The sequence below is a fragment of the Callorhinus ursinus genome, unplaced genomic scaffold (assembly GCF_003265705.2).
Source record: "Callorhinus ursinus isolate GAN/ISIS: 27379988/994484 unplaced genomic scaffold, GSC_fseal_2.0 scaffold69, whole genome shotgun sequence".
Lineage (NCBI taxonomy): Eukaryota > Metazoa > Chordata > Mammalia > Carnivora > Otariidae > Callorhinus > Callorhinus ursinus.
The window spans coordinates 6258729-6277062 of NW_027397131.1; the positions used below are offsets into that span (position 1 = coordinate 6258729).

An 18334-nucleotide genomic window follows, 5' to 3' on the forward strand; every position below is an offset into this window, starting at 1 on the left:
GGCATCAAAATCCAGGAGGCACAGAGAACCCCTCTCAAAATCAATAATAATAGGTCAACACCCCGACATCTAATAGTAAAACTTACGAGTCTCAGAGACAAAGAGAAAATCCTGAAAGCAGCTCGGGAGAAGAGATATGTAACCTACAATGGTAAAAATATTAGATTGGCAACAGACCTATCCACAGAGACCTGGCAGGCCAGAAAGGACTGGCGTGATAGCTTCAGAGCCTAAATGAGAAAAACATGCAGCCAAGAATACTATATCCAGCTAGGCTATCACTGAAAATAGAAGGAGAGATAAAAAGCTTCCAGAACAAACAAAAACTAGAGGAATTTGCAAACACGAAACCAGCCCTCCAAGAAATATTGAAAGGGGTCCTCTAAGCAAAGAGAGAGCCTAAAAGCAGCAAAGATCAGAAAGGAACACAGACAACATACAGTAACAGTCACCTTACAGGCAATACAATGGCACTAAATTCATACCTTTCAATAGTTACCCTGAATGTAAATGGACTCAATGCCCCAATCAAAAGACACAGGCTATCATATTGGATTAAAAAACAAGACCCATCCATATGCTGTCTGCAAGAGACTCATTTTAGATCCAAAGACACCCCCAGATTGAAAGTGAGGGGGTGGAAAACCATTTACCATGCTAATGGACACCAAAAGAAAGCTGGGGTGGCAATCCTTATATCAGACAAACTAGATTTTAAAACAAAGACTGTAATAAGAGATGAGGAAGGACACTATATCCTACTTAAAGGGTCTATCCAACAAGAAGATCTAACAATTATAAATATCTATGCCCCTAACATGGGAGCAGCCAATTATATAAGGCAATTAATAACAAAAGCAAAGAAACACATTGACAACAATACAATAATAGTGGGGGACTTTAACACCCCCCTGACTGAAATGGACAGATCATCCAAGCAAAAGAACAACAAGGAAATAAAGACATTAAATGACACACTGGACCAAATGGACTTCACAGACATATTCAGAACATTCCATCCCAAAGCAACGGAATACACATTCTTCTCTAGTGCCCATGGAACATTCTCCAGAATTGATCACATCCTAGGTCACAAATCAGGTCTCAACCGGTACCAAAAGATTGGGATCATTCCCTGCATATTTTCAGACCACAATGCTTTGAAACTAGAACTCAATCACAAGAGGAAAGTCAGAAAGAACTCAAATACATGGAGGCTAAAGAGCATCCTACTAACGAATGAATGGGTCAACCAGGAAATTAAAGAAGAATTAAAAAAATTCATGGAAACCAATGAAAATGAAAACACAACTGTCCAAAATCTTTGGGATACAGCAAAGGCAGTCCTGAGAGGAAAGTATATAGCAATACAAGCCTTTCTCAAGAAACAAGAAAGGTCTCAAATACACAATCTAACCCTACACCTAACGGAGCTGGAGAAAGAACAGCAAATAAAGCCTAAACCCAGCAAGAGAAAAGAAATAATAAAGATCAGAGCAGAAATCAATGGAATAGAAACCAAAAGAACAGTAGAACAAATCCATGAAACTAGGAGCTGGTTCTTTGAATGAATTAACAAGATTGATAAACCCCTGGCCAGACTGATCAAAAAGAAAAGACAAATGATCCAAATCAACAAAATCATGAATGAAAGAGGAGAGATCACAACCAACAACAAAGAAATACAAACAATTATAAGAACATATTATGAGCAACTCTATGGCAGCAAATTAGATAACCTGGAAGAAATGGGTGCATTCCTAGAGATGTATCAACTACCAAAACTGAACCAGGAAGAAATAGAAAACCTGAACAGACCTATAACCACTAAGGAAATTGAAGCAGTCATCAAAAATCTCCCAAGAAACAAAAGCCCAGGGCCAGATGGCTTCCCAGGGGAATTCTATCAGACATTTAAAGAAGAATTAATACCTATTCTCCTGAAACTGTCCCAAAAAATAGAAATGGAAGGAAAACTTCCAAATTCATTTTATGAGGCCACCATTACCTTGATCCCAAAACCAGACAAAGATCCCATCAAAAAGGAGAATTATAGACCAATATCCTTGATGAACATGGATGCAAAAATTCTCACCAAAATACTAGCCAATAGGATCCAACAGTACATTAAAAGGATTATTCACCACGACCAAGTGGGCTTTATCCCTGGGCTGCAATGCTGGTTCAACATCCGCAAATCAATCAACGTGATACAATACATTAACAAAAGAAAGAACAAGAATCATATGATCCTCTCAATAGATGCAGAAAAAGCATTTGACAAAGTACAGCATCCTTTCTTGATCAAAACTCTTCAGAGTATAGGGATAGAGGGTACATACCTCAATATCATAAAAGCCATCTACGAAAAACCTACAGCGAATATCATTCTCAATGGGGAAAAGCTGAGAGCTTTTCCCCTAAGGTCAGGAACGCAGCAGGGATGTCCACTCTCACCACTGCTATTCAACATAGTCTTAGAAGTCCTAGCCACAGCAATCAGCCAACAAAAAGAAATCAAAGGCATCCAAATCCGCAAAGAGGAAGTCAAACTCTCACTCTTTGCAGATGATATGATAATTTATGTGGAAAACCCAAAAGACTCCACCCCAAAACTGCTAGAACTCATACAGGAATTCAGTCAAGTAGCAGGCTATAAAATCAATGCACAGAAATCAGTGGCATTCCTATACACCATCAACAAGACAGAAGAGAGACAAATCAAGGAGTCGATCCCATTCACAACTGCACCCAAAACCATAAGATACCTGGGAATAAATTTAACCAAAGAGGCAAAGGATCTGTATTCAGATAACTATAAAATACTCATGAAAGTAATTGAAGAAGACACAAAGAAATGGAAAAACGTTCCATGCTCATGGATTGGAAGAACCAACATTGTGAAGATGTCCATGCTACCTAGAGCAATCTACACATTCAAAGCAATCCCCATCAAAATACCATCCACTTTTTTCAAAGAAATGGAACAAATAATCCTAAAATTTGTATGGAACCAGAAGAGACCCCGAATAGCCAGAGGAATATTGAAAAAGAAAAGCAAAGCTGGCGGCATCACAATTCCGGACTTCCAGCTCTATTACAAAGCTGTCATCATCAAGACAGTATGGTACTGGCACAAAAACAGACCCATAGATCAATGGAACAGAATCGAGAGCCCAGAAATGGACCCTCAACTCTATGGTCAACTTATCTTTGACAAAGCAGGAAAGAATGTCCAGTGGAAAAAAGACAGTCTCTTCAACAAATGGTGTTGGGAAAATTGGACAGCCACATGCAGAAGAATGAAACTGGACCATTTCCTTACACCACACACAAAAATAGACTCCAAATGGTTGAAAGACCTAAACGTGAGACAGGAGTCCATCCAAATCCTAAAGGAGAACACAGGTAGCAACCTCTTCGACCTCAGCTGCAGCAACTTCTTCCTAGAGACATCACCAAAGGCACAGGAAGCCAGGGCAAAAATGAACTACTGGGATTTCATCAAGATAAAAAGCTTTTGCACAGCAAAAGAAACAGTCCACAAAACCAAAAGACAACCAACAGAATGGGAGAAAATATTTGCAAATGACATATCAGATAAAGGGCTAGTATCCAAAATCTATAAAGAACTTATCAAACTTAACACCCAAAGAACAAATAATCCAATCAAGAAATGGGCAGAAGGCATGAACAGACATTTTTCCAAAGAAGGCATCCAAATGGCCAACAGGCACATGAAAAAGTGCTGAACATCGCTCGGCATCAGGGAAATCCAAATCAAAACCTCAATGAGATACCACCTCAGACCCGTCAGAATGGCTAAAATTAACAAGCCAGGGAACGACAGATGTTGGCGGGGATGTGGAGAAAGGGGTACCCTCCTACACTGTTGGTGGGAATGCAAGCTGGTGCAACCCCTCTGGAAAACAATATGGAGGTTCCTCAAACAGTTGAAAATAGAGCTACCATTCGATCCAGCAATTGCACTACTGGGTATTTACCCCAAAGATACAAATGTAGGGACCCGAAGGGGTACGTGCACCCCAATGTTTATAGCAGCAATGTCCACAATAGCCAAACTGTGGAAAGAGCCAAGATGTCCATCGACAGATGAATGGATAAAGAAGAGGTGGTATATATACACAATGGAATATTATGCAGCCATCAAAAGGAATGAGATCTTGCCATTTGCAACGACGTGGATGGAACTGGAGGGTGTTATGCTGAGTGAAATAAGTCAATCAGAGAAAGACATGTATCATATGACCTCGCTGATATGAGGAATTCTTAATCTCAGGAACAAACTGAGGGTTGCTGGAGTGGTCGGGGGTGGGAGGGATGGGGTGGCTGGGTGATGGACATTGGGGAAGATATGTGCTACAGTGAGTGCTGTGAATTGTGTAAGACTGTTGAATCACAGATCTGTACTTCTGAAACAAATAATGCAACATACTTTAAGAAAAAAGAAAAAGAAGAAGATAGCAGGAGAGGAAGAATGAAGGGGCGTAAGTCAGAGGGGGAGATGAACCAGGAGAGATCATGGACTCTGAAAAACAAACTGAGGTTTCTGGAGGGGAGGAGGGTGGGGGGATGGGTTAGCCTGGTGATGGGTATTGAGGAGGGCACATTCTGCATGGAGCACTGGGTGTTATGAACAAACAATGAATCATGGAACACTACACCAAAACAAATTATGTAATATATGGTGATTAAAATAACAATAAAAAATTAAAAAAAAAAAAGAAAATTACCAGTTTACAACCCATAATGAAATGGTTCATCAAGGCAACATTAATGGTTCAGAAATCTTAAGTGATGTTGAAGGCGAACTTCTTAACGGATAGATCATGTTGACACTATCTCAACTCAAATATAAGCATGACTAAGAGTGGGAAAACCAGGCATTATATGCCCCCAGACATGATGGAGAGGAACTATATAGCATTACACCTATATACTAAAACGAAAGATTTGGAAATTGACATTTAAAAGGATTACCACTTGTAACAGCAACAAAATTATGAAATACTTATGGTGATCTTGGGTTAAACAGAGATTTCTTAGACATCACGCTAAAAAGACAATTCATAACAAATTCATAAATTGGACTTCAACAAAATTTAAAATTTTTGCTGTTTAAAAAAAATGCCATTTTTCTTTAAATGGAAGAATGAAAATTATATTAAAGAATGAGAATGAAAAGGCAAGCCACATACTGGGAAAAATCTTTGCAAAGCACAAATCTAATAAAGAACTTGTATCCAAAGTATCCTTTGAATACTCAAACCTCAACTATGAGAAGAAAAACAAGACATTAAAAATTAGGGAAAGATTTAATCAGATACTTCACCAAAGAAGACATAGAGAGGGCACATGAAAATAAGCTCAATTATCACTGGTCATTAGGGAAATGCAAATTAAAAACACAATGACATACTACTACATACCTACTAGAATGGCTAAAATTTAAAAGACTGACTTCATGAGTGTTGGCGGGGATGTAGAAAACCTGAAACTTTCATACACTGCTGGTAGGAATATAAAATGGCACAACCACTTTGATAAAGTAATGAACACAGGGTGTTATATGCAATTAATGAGTCATTGAACACTACATCAAAAACTAATGATGTAGTATATGGTGACTAGCATAACACAATTAAAAAAAAGAATAAAAATTTTTGGCAGTTTCCTTAAAAGTTAAACATATACCACTCCTGCCGATGTGTTATTCTGGTGGCAGAATGGTGGATTAACCTATACCCGGCAAAATGGAGCCTGAGGCCATGACTAGATACACCAACCCAATGAACCTGGCTGTCTTCCCCCATCTGACATGGTGTTGTTGGCCACTGGCATGTTTTTCACCAACTGGTTCTTTGTTTATGAGGTTACCACCACTAGGTGCCCTTGGGATATCTACAAAGAGCTCCTTATCTCCTTGGTAGCCTTGCTCTTCATGGGCTTTGGAGTCCTCTTCCTGTTGCTCTGGTTTGGCATCTACATATAAGTTCCCAAGTGTTCCAAAAAGGTGGCTTCCCTGAGTCCCTGTTTTTGTAAATTAATTTTTTTACTATTGCTGGAAGTGTCCCACCTGCTGCTCATAATAAAGGCAGATGTGTGACGAAAAAAAAAAAGTTAAATATATACCTATAATTTTATCCAGCCATTTAATTCCTAGGTATTTACCCAAGAGAAAGGGAGACACATGTCCACATAGAGACTTGCACATGAATTTTTATAGCAGCTTTATTTTTAAGAGCCAAAAGGTGGAAACAACTTAAATTCATAAGCAGATGAATAGATAGACAAATTGTGGTAGAGCCATACAATGGAATAGAGCTCAGCAATAACAGGAAAGGAACTAGTAACATAACAACATGAATGAATCTTAAATTACTTATGCTGAAAGAAAGAGTGCACCCTGCATGATTCCAGTTACATAAAATTCTAGAAAATTCATACTCATTTATAGAGATACATAGAATATCAGTGGTCACTTAGGGAGGAGTAAGATGGAAGGATTACTAAGGATCATAAGGCTAGTCACAGGTCCATTGCATGGTGTCAGAGCACCAGTAAAATAAGAGCATAAAAGTGGGGGAGGGGACAGCAGCAGTGATGGGATATTGATTGCATAAGAGGGATTGATCAGTTAGGTAAATCTGTTAAGGATAATGGGAATCAGTTTCCTAATTGTTGGGAGAAAGGGAGTAAAAGTGTGGAAAGAAGGAAAACTAGAATGAACCCTGTGGTATTGAAATAAAATTAGGTATTGAAGATTCATAGTTTTTAACTCATAGATTGATAGAGAAGTAAATCTGGATGTAAATGTGTACTGTTATGTGTGAATATTATATATGTATGATATATAAGCATATAAACACACATTTATACATATAAATATATGCATACACACACATATATTCTCTAGCTATGTCCACTAAGAGAATATGGGAGCAGCAATACCTTCAAAAACAATGAGCACACCTAGTAGCCAGATCTTATTTTCTAAATATCCACTAAGTGGAATCATAGAATTAAGTTTCTTGGAAAAATAGTTGGTTCCAGGATAGGAGCAGGAAAAGTAGGAGATGATCCTGGAATATTCTTTCTCCCTGTGCCAGAAAATAAGGAATGGCTTAAAGAATGATGGTGACATGTCAAAAGGGCAAAGAACTGTCTTGAGGAGATACCACTGGTGAAACCTGGATGATTCGAGCATCACAGTAAATAATATATTAAAGCACTATAATCCTTTGAATAAAATTGGAAACCATGGCTCAAAATCAACATAAATTTAAAGATAAAGTTTCATGAGATATTTAAATGAGGTACTTCAATATTATACAAGAATCTCCCCACAAAGTATCTATTGATTATAAAGGACAAAAGAGTAAATTTTCAGCTGAAAGCCTAGCAAACTTAATGACCTTAATCAAGTGATCAAAATAAACATCAATAATGGAACAAATAGAAATTATGTACCACTGGTAGAATGCAATGAAAAGAACGTAACATCACTTTTATAGTTTTCTTGCCAGAGATACATAAAGTAAATCTAATTAAGGGTAAATGTCAGATAATCTTAAGTGGAGGGACATTCTACAAAATAACTGACCTATAATCTGTAAAAGTTTCATGGTCATGAAAGCCAAGGAAAACTGGACGAACTATTTTGAATTTAATTGAAGGAGACTAAAGAGAGAGGACAGGGGCGCCTGGGTGGCTCAGTTGGTTAAGCGACTGCCTTCGGCTCAGGTCATGATCCTGGAGTCCCGGGATCGAGTCCCACATTGGGCTCCCTGCTCAGCAGGGAGTCTGCTTCTCCCTCTGACCCTCTTCCCTCTCGTGCTATCTCTCATTCTCTCTCTCTCAAATAAATAAATAAAATCTTTAAAAAAAAATTAAAAAAAAAAAAGAGAGAGGACAAATAATGCAGTGTAGCGATTCTGAACTCCAGCTTTTTGAATTTTGGAATTGCAAATTAGGGATTAGCTATAAAAGACATTATTGGGACAATTTACAAAACTTGGAGTCTAAGAGTTAGATGGTATATGGTACCAAGGCTAATTTCCTGCTTTTGATGGTTATATTGAGGTTATACAACAGAACATTATTGTTTATAAGAAATACATACTAAAGAATCCCAGAAGTAAGGGACACTATGGAGAATTATATGGGACATATTAGCAATTTACTGTCAGTGCAGAAAAAAATTTTGTACTATATTTTCAACTTTTCTATAAATTTGAGTTTATTTCAAAACATTTTTAAATGGAAAAAGAAAGCCACAAAATATATACATAATATGTGATTTCATTTATCTGAAGTTCAAAAACAGAAAAAAATATTTGTTTAGGGATGTGTGATTTGGTGGCAAACTAAAATGAATACCAAGGAAATTAATACATAAAAGTTAGGCTTAATGGTTACCATGAAAAGCATGGAAGAGGGTGATGATTGGGAAGGGAAGCTTGAAGCTTCTTGGGTGCTGACCATCTTATATTGTTTGACCTGGGTGATAGATAAACAGATATTCATTTTACAAATATTCATTATTTGTAATTTTACAAATATTCATTAAACTGTACATTTTTCTTTTATGCACTTTTCTGTAAGTTTGTTGTATTTCATGGTATAAATTTTTGAAAAGGAAATTTAATAAAGAAACAAAAATCACTTATATGAACACCTTAGAGAGGGATATATTTCAAATTTTAGATTTTTTCCAGATTTCAGAAATATGGTGGATATGGTATATATTCTATAACTCCCCAAGTAGGTGACTTATACACATCAAAATTTCTGCAGCAAAGCATCTAAGTAATCATACCAGCTAGCATAAGTAAGAACTATAGGTAGCCAGATATGTTCAGGTCAGATGTTGCTGTCAAATGAATTTGCCGCCAACATAAAATTGTTTTGTTTTTGGTTTTGATTTTCCAAGCTCTTTGAATTTTGGAATTGCAAATTAGGGATTGTGGATGTGTATTTACTTCAAAAAAATGTGCAGAAAAGGAATAGCAACCATTGTATTCTACATAGTTCAGCTGTGAGAAGCATTTATATACTAATAATGACATAAACAATGAATATTATTCAACTAAGAACAATGATATAAACATATTGGAAAGACTGTCCTGGGAGTACACATTAATAATGTAATTTTCATTTCCTGAAGATTAGCAATTTGTATGTATGTAAAGAGAGCTAAATCCCTATCTTCCGTACATAGACATTGCTTAAAACTGAAAAATCAAGAGGCAGCAATACAGGCATTATTTAGCGACATGGAGTTAAATACCAAAACATTCTTTAAAAAACATTAAAAATGATTGCTTCTAGGTTTTAGAAAATGGAAGAGTGGTAGGAGAGAATCATGTCTGCTACTTTTCATAAACCTCAATGATTTACTTGACTTTGTAAATTCTGTGAAATAAATAAGTTTTTTTTTAAGTGATTGTTAAGTACCTATTATGTGCAGGGTATTGTACCCAAGTAAGTTACAAAAACCAATCTCAAAGTAGTCTATCTGGGGTCAGCCGTGTATCCATAAATAAAATGACCAGGACTACCAGATGTATGTGACAAGAGTCAATGGAGGTTTAGCCAACAGGAGTTCAGAAGTGGGCAGAGAAGGGTTACTGGAAGGAGTGCGCTAGAGCTTACATTTAAAAATGAGTAGAACCAATACCTGTGCTTATGCTATACCCTTGCTGACAAAGGGGCTTCCCCTCTAGTCCGGGATTTGGATATCTGAAATGAAGACCTGGGGAAATGATATTGTTGATGGGGCCTTCTATTGGCAAAAAACCAAAAAATAATAATAAATGAAAATGCCATTAAAAATAAACCAAAGGAAAGTCAAAGAACCACAACACAACAAAACAAAAGTATTTCTTTCTAACATTAACTCCAGAAATAGGTGGTTTCTATTTCATTCTACTAGAGCAGTGGTTCTCAACTGGGGGCTATTTTGTTGCCCAGAGTACATCTGACAGTGTCTAAAGATGTTTTTCACTGAAGAAGTGCTATTGGCATCAAGTGGGCAAAGGCCAGGGATGCTGCCAGACATCCTACAATGCACAGGACAAAGCCCACAACAGAGAATTATCCCATGCAAAATGCCTGCAGTGCTGAGAAGGAGGAGCCCTGTCCTAGATCATCCAATCCAGTCTTCTGTGTGGTGGTGGCCTTAGGAAGAGGGGGAACAGAAATTGGCATATGTATTATACCTTAAAAGTTTCCAGGAAAGGGGCATGTGGGCGGCTTAGTCAGTTAAGCATCTGCCTTCAGCTAGGATCATGATCCCAGTGTCCTGGGATCGAGTCCCACATTGGGCTCCCTGCTCAGTGGGGAGCCAGCTTCTCCTTCTGCCTGCCGCTCCCCCTGCTCATGATCTCTCTCTCTCAAATAAATAAATAAAATCTTAAAAAGAAAAAAAAATTCCAGGAAAACCTCCTAAGCATACTTGCCTCCAGGGGCTGTTTACTGGTACTCTAAAATTTGCCATTAAAAGCATTCCTTTGGGTTAAAACATTGCATATCCAGAAGTTCCCAATTAAAAGGAAGAAGTAACCTACTAAAGCAGCTATATCAAATGAGTTTCATCTTAACACCAGATCTGATCAATTGGAAGGGGTTACTAAGAATATTATGTTAAAAAAGGATTCTGAAGACTCCTCTGGGTTCTTTATAGAAAAGGACCATGGTTGACTCATGTAAACAGACACAGGAAAATGAGTAGGGACATGTCCTGCATATTTGCCTTTAACATCTTCTATTGAGTTCAATTACCAGACCTATTTTTCAGCTTTGTAGGGAGTCATTGGAGAAATAAAAGAAATTTTTGATTGTAGGATTGAAGATGAGTGTAGTAGACAGACTAAGGACCCCATAAAGATGTCCATACCCTATTCTCCAGAACCTGTGAATATGTTATGCTACATGGAAAGACAGAGTGAAGACTGAAGATGGAATTAAGGTTGCTAATTGGCTGACCTCAAAATAGAATATCATTCTGGGTTATTCAGGTAGACCCAATGTGATCACAAGGATGAAAAGTGAAAGTAAAAGGAGAAAAATAAGAATCAAAGTGAAATGTGATGACAAAAGCAAAGTCAGAGATATATGATATGAGAAAGGCTCAACCAGCCACTGCTGGCTTTGATGAAGGAAGATTGCCACAGGCAATGACGGAAGCTTCTAGAAACTAGAAAAGCCAAAAAAATTGATTCTCTCCTAGAGCCTCCAGGAAGGAGTGCAGCCCTGCTGACACCTCAATTTTAACCCAAAGACACCATTTCAGACTTCTGATCTTCAGGACTGTCCAATAAAAAGTTTGTGCTGTTTTAAGCCCGAAAATTGTGGTAACTTGTTTGAAACAAGAGTAAACTAATGTAGTGGAGACGCATTTGCAGGAAAATGTCAGAACTAATGTAGAGGGAAGCATAAAATTTGGAGGAAATTATCATTAGCAATATTGGGCCAAGTAGGGCAGACCAAAGTAGGGCTCCAGTGTGGTGAACTTTAGGCCTCTGGAGGGCAACAGCAAAGTTCAGAGGACTGGCAGATAGGAATGATAGATCTCTGAGGGAAAGGGTCCTGAGAGAAAACAGTCTATGACAATCCTGACTTACTTAATTGTGATCCTAAACACAAACCCTGGAGTTGGGTCCCCAGAGAAAGATAGAGCGGGTTTTCCTTGTGGAGTCTGGCAGAAAGATCCCTGAAGGAGGAGTGGAGACTTGCTGAAAAGCCCAAGGGAATCAGTCACTTTATTGTTCCCATCAGGTAGTAGTTTTATTAACATCAGGCTGGCCAGCATCTTACCTGAATTAACGTGAGGGACAGCCTTCCCAACTAGCTCATGAGTTGCAAATCTGGGACATTTTTGAGGTTTGACTCCAAGCTATTCCTGCAATCCTTGAATAATCGCCATCTCCACTCAAAGCAATGCATGTTTTATTTGGGTAAAAACTCTTAGCCAGAGTCCTTTATTACTCTCAGTTATATGATTGATTACCTTAAACCACACTAGCAGTAGAATAAGGCATCAAAAACAGAAAAATCTGCTTATGCAGTCTTTGGATCTGAAAACCAAGTGGAAACATTAATACCTTAAAGCTGAAAGCAGTTACTGGATAAAACTCCTAAGGAACCTTGAACAACCTATTGAACCAAAACAACATCCTGTCCCACAAATGCTTTCAATTCATGTTGTGAAATAAAACAGACATCATGTTTCTATCCTTAGAACATAAAACACAGTATTGAGCTTCCAGTGCTATGAAAGAGTTATACAATTTCCGAAAGTAGAATAAGTCTTTAGTTCTGCTGGAAAATAATTATGGCCTCATGTTTGTTATTTTCAGGTTGAACCTATTGCCAGATAATTATTTCAAAATGAATCTCTTTTCCAATCCTCTGGAAAAGAATGCTTGGTATGTTTTGATTGGTCAGTGTGCCATCATGCATTTTATGAGCTTTTTGTTTAATTTGATGTTAATGTATTCTTTTCAAAGGAGAAACACTATGCCCAGAGGTGACAGTAGTAACACCTGAGTTACTAAATATATGTAAATATGTAATATATATGTAATATATATTACATATAAATATATGTAAATATGTTACCAACATATTTACTTGGTTTTATACACCGGAGAAAGGAAAGCAACTCTGTCCTCTTTTTTTCTTTTTAATCATATTCTTCTATAAAGCCTTCCCTGACTGAGTTGCTTGAAAACACCATGCACTTCTGCATCATAACGCTCCAGTGTACACATTCAATGTCTGAATGAGTAATAATCTGTTTAATATCTTCCCTGTTATATTGTAAGCTCCAAGAGGGCAAGGACCATGTAGGTCTTTTTTTTTTTTTTTAAGAAATAACATATTATTAAGTACCTATTATATACCAGTACTTTTCATTTACCCCATTTAATCCTCATAGTTTTCAATGATCTTATTCTATGTCCTACTCCTAGTGCCTAATACTGTGCTTGCTACACAGTAAATTCTATTTAAACATATTTTGAGTTAATAAATAAGTGAACAAGGAATCACTTCCTTCCCTAAGAATTGAGAAGTTTAATCCCAAGACATCTAGGTGTTTTCAAAATAGCACTTTCTAGACAAATATAAATGACATGGAAATTTTCTAAATATACTATTTGTTGAGGAAACATTTCTTTATTTGTTCTGCCACACTATGAAAACACTTATCCGGCAATCTCTTCAGCATGTTTACATTTAGTATGTCCTTAGTATTTTTTCTTTTCTAACTTTTTGTTATATTTATATCTTATCAAATCATATCGTATATATGTTTTTACTTTGCATGCTCCTAGATTCCCTCTCTGTCTGCTCTAGTTTTTGGATGCTTCAAGTAAAGCACCTTAGCTGTCTGTCCTACTTCATGTTCAGCATTAAATACTGGCATTGGACCATCCCAGCCCCTGGATAAGCACAGATCAGATGCTCTTTGATTTTAACAGAGAAATTGGATCCCAGTGAAAAAACTCAGGGGTTAGATATGAAATAGCAGAAACATGGCCAAATTTGACCTTGAAATTCTCTTCTCTCCCTTGTAGGTTTCTTCTTCCAGTCAAATAACTATAGGAAAGTAGGTAAATTTCCAAGGGGATGGCTTGTTGTTTTATGTTCTCAGGGCTTCCAGGGAAAAGTATCAGCATGTGTGATGTCATCAGAGGAGGGGAAAAGGTGAGTCTAAGCAGAATTTTACCTATGCTCAAAGTTGTTTCTCATCTTGTACCACATTTCAACTCTTTCCTTCCTCCAGTCTTCAAAAATGTGGATTTTGGTAACTCTGTAAACCTTGCCCCTTATTGAAAAAAAAAAATTTACCATTTAATGACCGGAAAATAATCTGTTAAAAAATGCACAAGTGACAATGCCAAAAACATGAGTGTGTAAGAGTTCACAACTTTGCCCCTCTGTGACTGTGTGCTTACTTCTAGGGCTTCTGTGAAATCAATCAGATCGATGGATAGAAAGATCTGAACTTTGGAAGATAAGAGACAACCTGAGGATATATACTTTTTTAATCTTAAAAGGAGAAAAAACATTTACTTTGTTGTGGGAGCTAAAAAAAAAAAAAAGAAGAAGAAGAAGAAGAAGAAGAAGGTAGATGGGGAGAAGACCAGAACTCTGAGTGTATACACAGATGAGAAAAGACCCCAACTAGCCAGAAGAATGTTGAAAATGAAAACCAAAGCTGGTGGCATAACAATTCTAGACTTCAAGCTATAATACAAAGCTGTAATCATCAAGACAGTATAGTATTGGCACAAAAATAGATGCATAGATCAATAGAACAGAATAGAGAAACCAGAAATGGACCCTCAACTCTATGGTCCATTAATCTTTGAAAAAGCAGGAAAGAATATCCAATGGAAAAAGACAGTCTCTTCAACAAATGGTGTTGGGAAAATTGGACAGCCATATGCAGAAAAATGAAACTGGACCATTCTCTTACACCACACACAAAGATAAACTCAAAATGGATGAAAGACCTAAACATGAGACAGGAATCCATCAAAATCCTAGAGGAGAACACAAGCAGCAACCTCTTTGAGCTCAGCTGCAACAACTCTTCCTAGACATGTCTCCAAAGGCAAGGGAAACAAAAACCAAAATGAACTGTTGGGACTTCATCAAGATAAAAAGCTTCTGCATAGCAAAGGAAATAGTCAACAAAACTAAAAGGCAACCTATGGAATGGGAGAAGATATTTGCAAATGTCTTATCAGATAAAGGACTAGGATCAAAGATCTATAAAGAACTTATCAAAGTCAATAACCAAAAACAAATAATCCAGTCAAGAAATAGGCAGAAGACATGAACAGACATTTCTCGCAAGAAGACAGGCAAATGGCCAACAGACACATGAAAAATGCTCCACATCACTTGCCATCAGGGAAATACAAATCAAAACCACCTCACACCAATGAGATACCACCTTACATCAGTCAAAATGGCTAAAATTAACAAGACAGGCAACAAAAAATGTTGGCAAGGATGCAGAGAAAGGGGAACCCTCTTACCCTATTGGTGGGAATGCAAGCTGGTACAGCCACTCTGGAAAACAGTATGGAGGTTCCTCAAGAGTTAAAATTAGAGCTACCCTACAACCCAGCAATTGTACTACTGAGAATTTACCCCAAAGTAGTGGGGTAAATCACTACAAAAGTAGTGACCTGAAGGAGCACCTACACCCCCATGTTTATAGCAACCATGTCCGCAATAGCTAAAATATGGACAGAGCCCAGATGTCCATTGACATCCATTGACAGGATAAAGAAGATATGGTGTGTATATATATACACACACACACACACAATAGAATATTACTCAGCCATCAGAAAGGATGAATACTTACCATTACATTGACGTGGATGGAACTGGAAGGTATTATGCTGAGTGAAATAAGTCAATCAGAGAAGGACAATTATCATATGGTTTCACTCATATGTGGAATATAAGAAACAGCACAGAGGATCATAGGGAAGAGAGGGACAACTGAATGAGAAGTCGTCAGAGAGGGAGAAAAGCCATGAGAGACTCTTAACTCTAGGAAACAAACTGTGGGTTGCTAGAGGGCAGGTGGGTGAAGTTATGGATTAACTGGGTGATGGGCAGTAAGGTGGGCACTTGATGTGATGAGCACTGGGTGTTATACGCGACTGATAAATTATTGAACACTACATCTGAAACTAACAATGTACTCTATGTTGGCTGATTGAATTTAAATAAATAAATAAAGACTCAGTCCCTTCGAGCCCTGGGTTAAGGACAATTTGCCGCACCCCTGATTGGCTACATTAAAGACACAGCATGCAATTCAAAAAGGGATCAGTGACTTGTGGCCACAGGGAGAGAAAGAAACCTCACCTTAGCATACCAATCATTTTTGTTCTATTTCTTTTCTTCAAAAGATGGGACTTTATGAGTAGCACCTGAAAGAAACACACTGGAACCTCTCTTTACCCTGAGGAAATTCTAAACCACTGAAGGGCAAAGCCAGTAAACTTTTCTCTTTCCCACTGGAAACTTTTCCTCAAAATGACCAGTTTCTACCAGTTTTGTTTATACTTCCTGAACCAGGACAAAGAATCAGTCCCTCACCCCCACAGCATTTAAAGGCATTACTGTGGCCAGTTTTTTGGCCTCCTTTCATTTCTATTGAGAAGAAAGCCCTGAATTCCAACCTCTGTTGATGTCTTTCATCCCAGGCCACACAACTGGCAAAACTCTGAGTCGTAAGACCTCCCAAAAACATGCTTAGGAATCTGAAACAGGTACCACTGATTATTCTAGCAGCAGAGGCCTTGTGTTTCATTTGCCACTGTTACTGAAACAATTCTTTAGATGTGACTTTCAAGCCTTCATTTGATCTTTTTTCCATTGACATATTTACCCCCAGTGTTCTCCTCCTCTTCTCAGGTTTGGCTCTTGACATCTTTGCTAGCACTGATATCAACACAACGGGTGTGTTTATGTCTCCCCCCACTGCCAGGCTCACTGATGTGGTAAGTGGAGCTCTGGGAAGTGGAGCCGAGGGGGCTGAGTCATCAGTCAGCCTCTCCTGTCTGCCTTGGTCTGACCAAAATGACAGAGGCTCCTCTCACTACAGTGTCACTGGGAGACCACAGCCAAAAGGAGGTGGAGGTCTTCTCTCATTGGACTCTAACCACTTTAAGAAAGGATACATTTTTGGCACAGCAGTGGAGAGATGTTAGTAAAGAAATCTCCATGCAGCTTCCACTTTCCGTTGTCCTTCAGGCCACAGCTTAAATGTGACCCTTTCTATTTTGGAAAGCAACTAAAGTTAAACATATACATATACATAATCTGTGAGCCAGCATTTCCACTTCAGACTACATATGTATAGGAATGTATATGACATGTTCACATTATATATTCATGTTATATACCATATATTCAATATATATTATATATGCATATAAGTAATATAAATCTATTCATGTGTTCACCAAAAGACAGGTATAAGAATGTTCATAGCAGCACTATTTATAATAGCTAAGGGCAGAAATTACCTAAGTACCCCTCAACACTTTAATGGATAAACTGTGGTATATTGGGGAGCAGAGCAAGATGGCGGAGGAGTAGGAGACCTGGATTTCGTCTGGTCTCAGGAATTCAGCTGAATAGGGATCAAACCATTCTGAACACCTACAAACTCAACAGGAGATCGAAGAGAAGAATAGCAACAACTCTCTGAACAGAAAAGCGACCACCTACTAGAAGGTAGGACGTGCGGAGAAGTGAATCCAAGGCGATATTCGGGAGGATACACAGTGGGGGAGGGGGCCTCTGTTGGCCGCTTCTGGCAAGTGATAGAGCCACAGAGCACAAAATCGGAACTTTTAGAAGTTGGCTCCGCTGAGGGACGTTGCTCCAGTGGCTAAGTGGGGGGTAGAACCCTCATGGGACAGTGTGGTCTCAGGACCCTCGGGGTCACAGAAAGACCGGGGGTGCCTGAGTGGGCCCGAGCTCCCAGGGAAGCCGGCTGCAGAGATGGAGCCGAGGTGTGGGCTCTCAGCTCGGGGTTGCTATAAACTGTGATCAGCAACACAGTCGGGCCACTGCTCCTCCAGCAGAGACCCAACAAGCGGCAGATCCGGGGAGACGCCCCTTCCTCCTCCAGGAGGAGTAGCACGGGAGCGTACCGCAGGGATCTGCTGGGTTTGGAGACCACACCAAGTTGGGTGCCAGAGATAGAAATGCTCGGTCACAGGCCGGGTGAGCATGGAGTGCGGCCGGAGACCGGGGACACGGGAGTGACTGCTTTTCTCTGGGGGAGGATTGAGGAGCGGGGACCCGAGCTCTCGGCTCCTCCAGGCGGAGATTGGGAGGCCACCATTTTCACTCTCATCCTCCAAAGCTGTACGGAAAGCTTGCAGGGAACAAAAGCTCCGGAGAGCAAACCCGAGCAGATTCCTTACCGCGGACCGACAAGGGCGGGGCAATTCCTCCACTGGCAAAGACATTTGGGAACCACGGCAACAGGCCCCTCCCCCAGAAGATCAACATGAACAGCCAGCCAAGACCAAGTTTACCGATCAAGGAGAAAGGGAGAACTCCAGGGCTAGGGAAATACTGCCCATAGAATTCATGGCTTTCTTACCATGATTCATTAGTTTTTCAAGGTGAATTTTTTTAACTGTTTTTTTTTTTAATTTTTCTTTTTCCTTTTTTCAACCAACATCTTATCAATCCCTTTTTGAAAAAAAAACACATTTTTATTTTTCATTTTTAGAGTCAGATTCTATCCCTTCATAGT

The 18334-nt window shown here is 38.7% G+C and overlaps 1 pseudogene; it reads left to right on the forward strand.

Annotated features, from left to right (window-relative positions):
* Positions 1–5774: 5774 nt before the first annotated feature.
* Positions 5775–6013, forward strand: LOC112807362 (dolichyl-diphosphooligosaccharide--protein glycosyltransferase subunit TMEM258 pseudogene; annotated as a pseudogene).
* The last annotated feature ends 12321 nt before the right edge of the window (positions 6014–18334 follow it).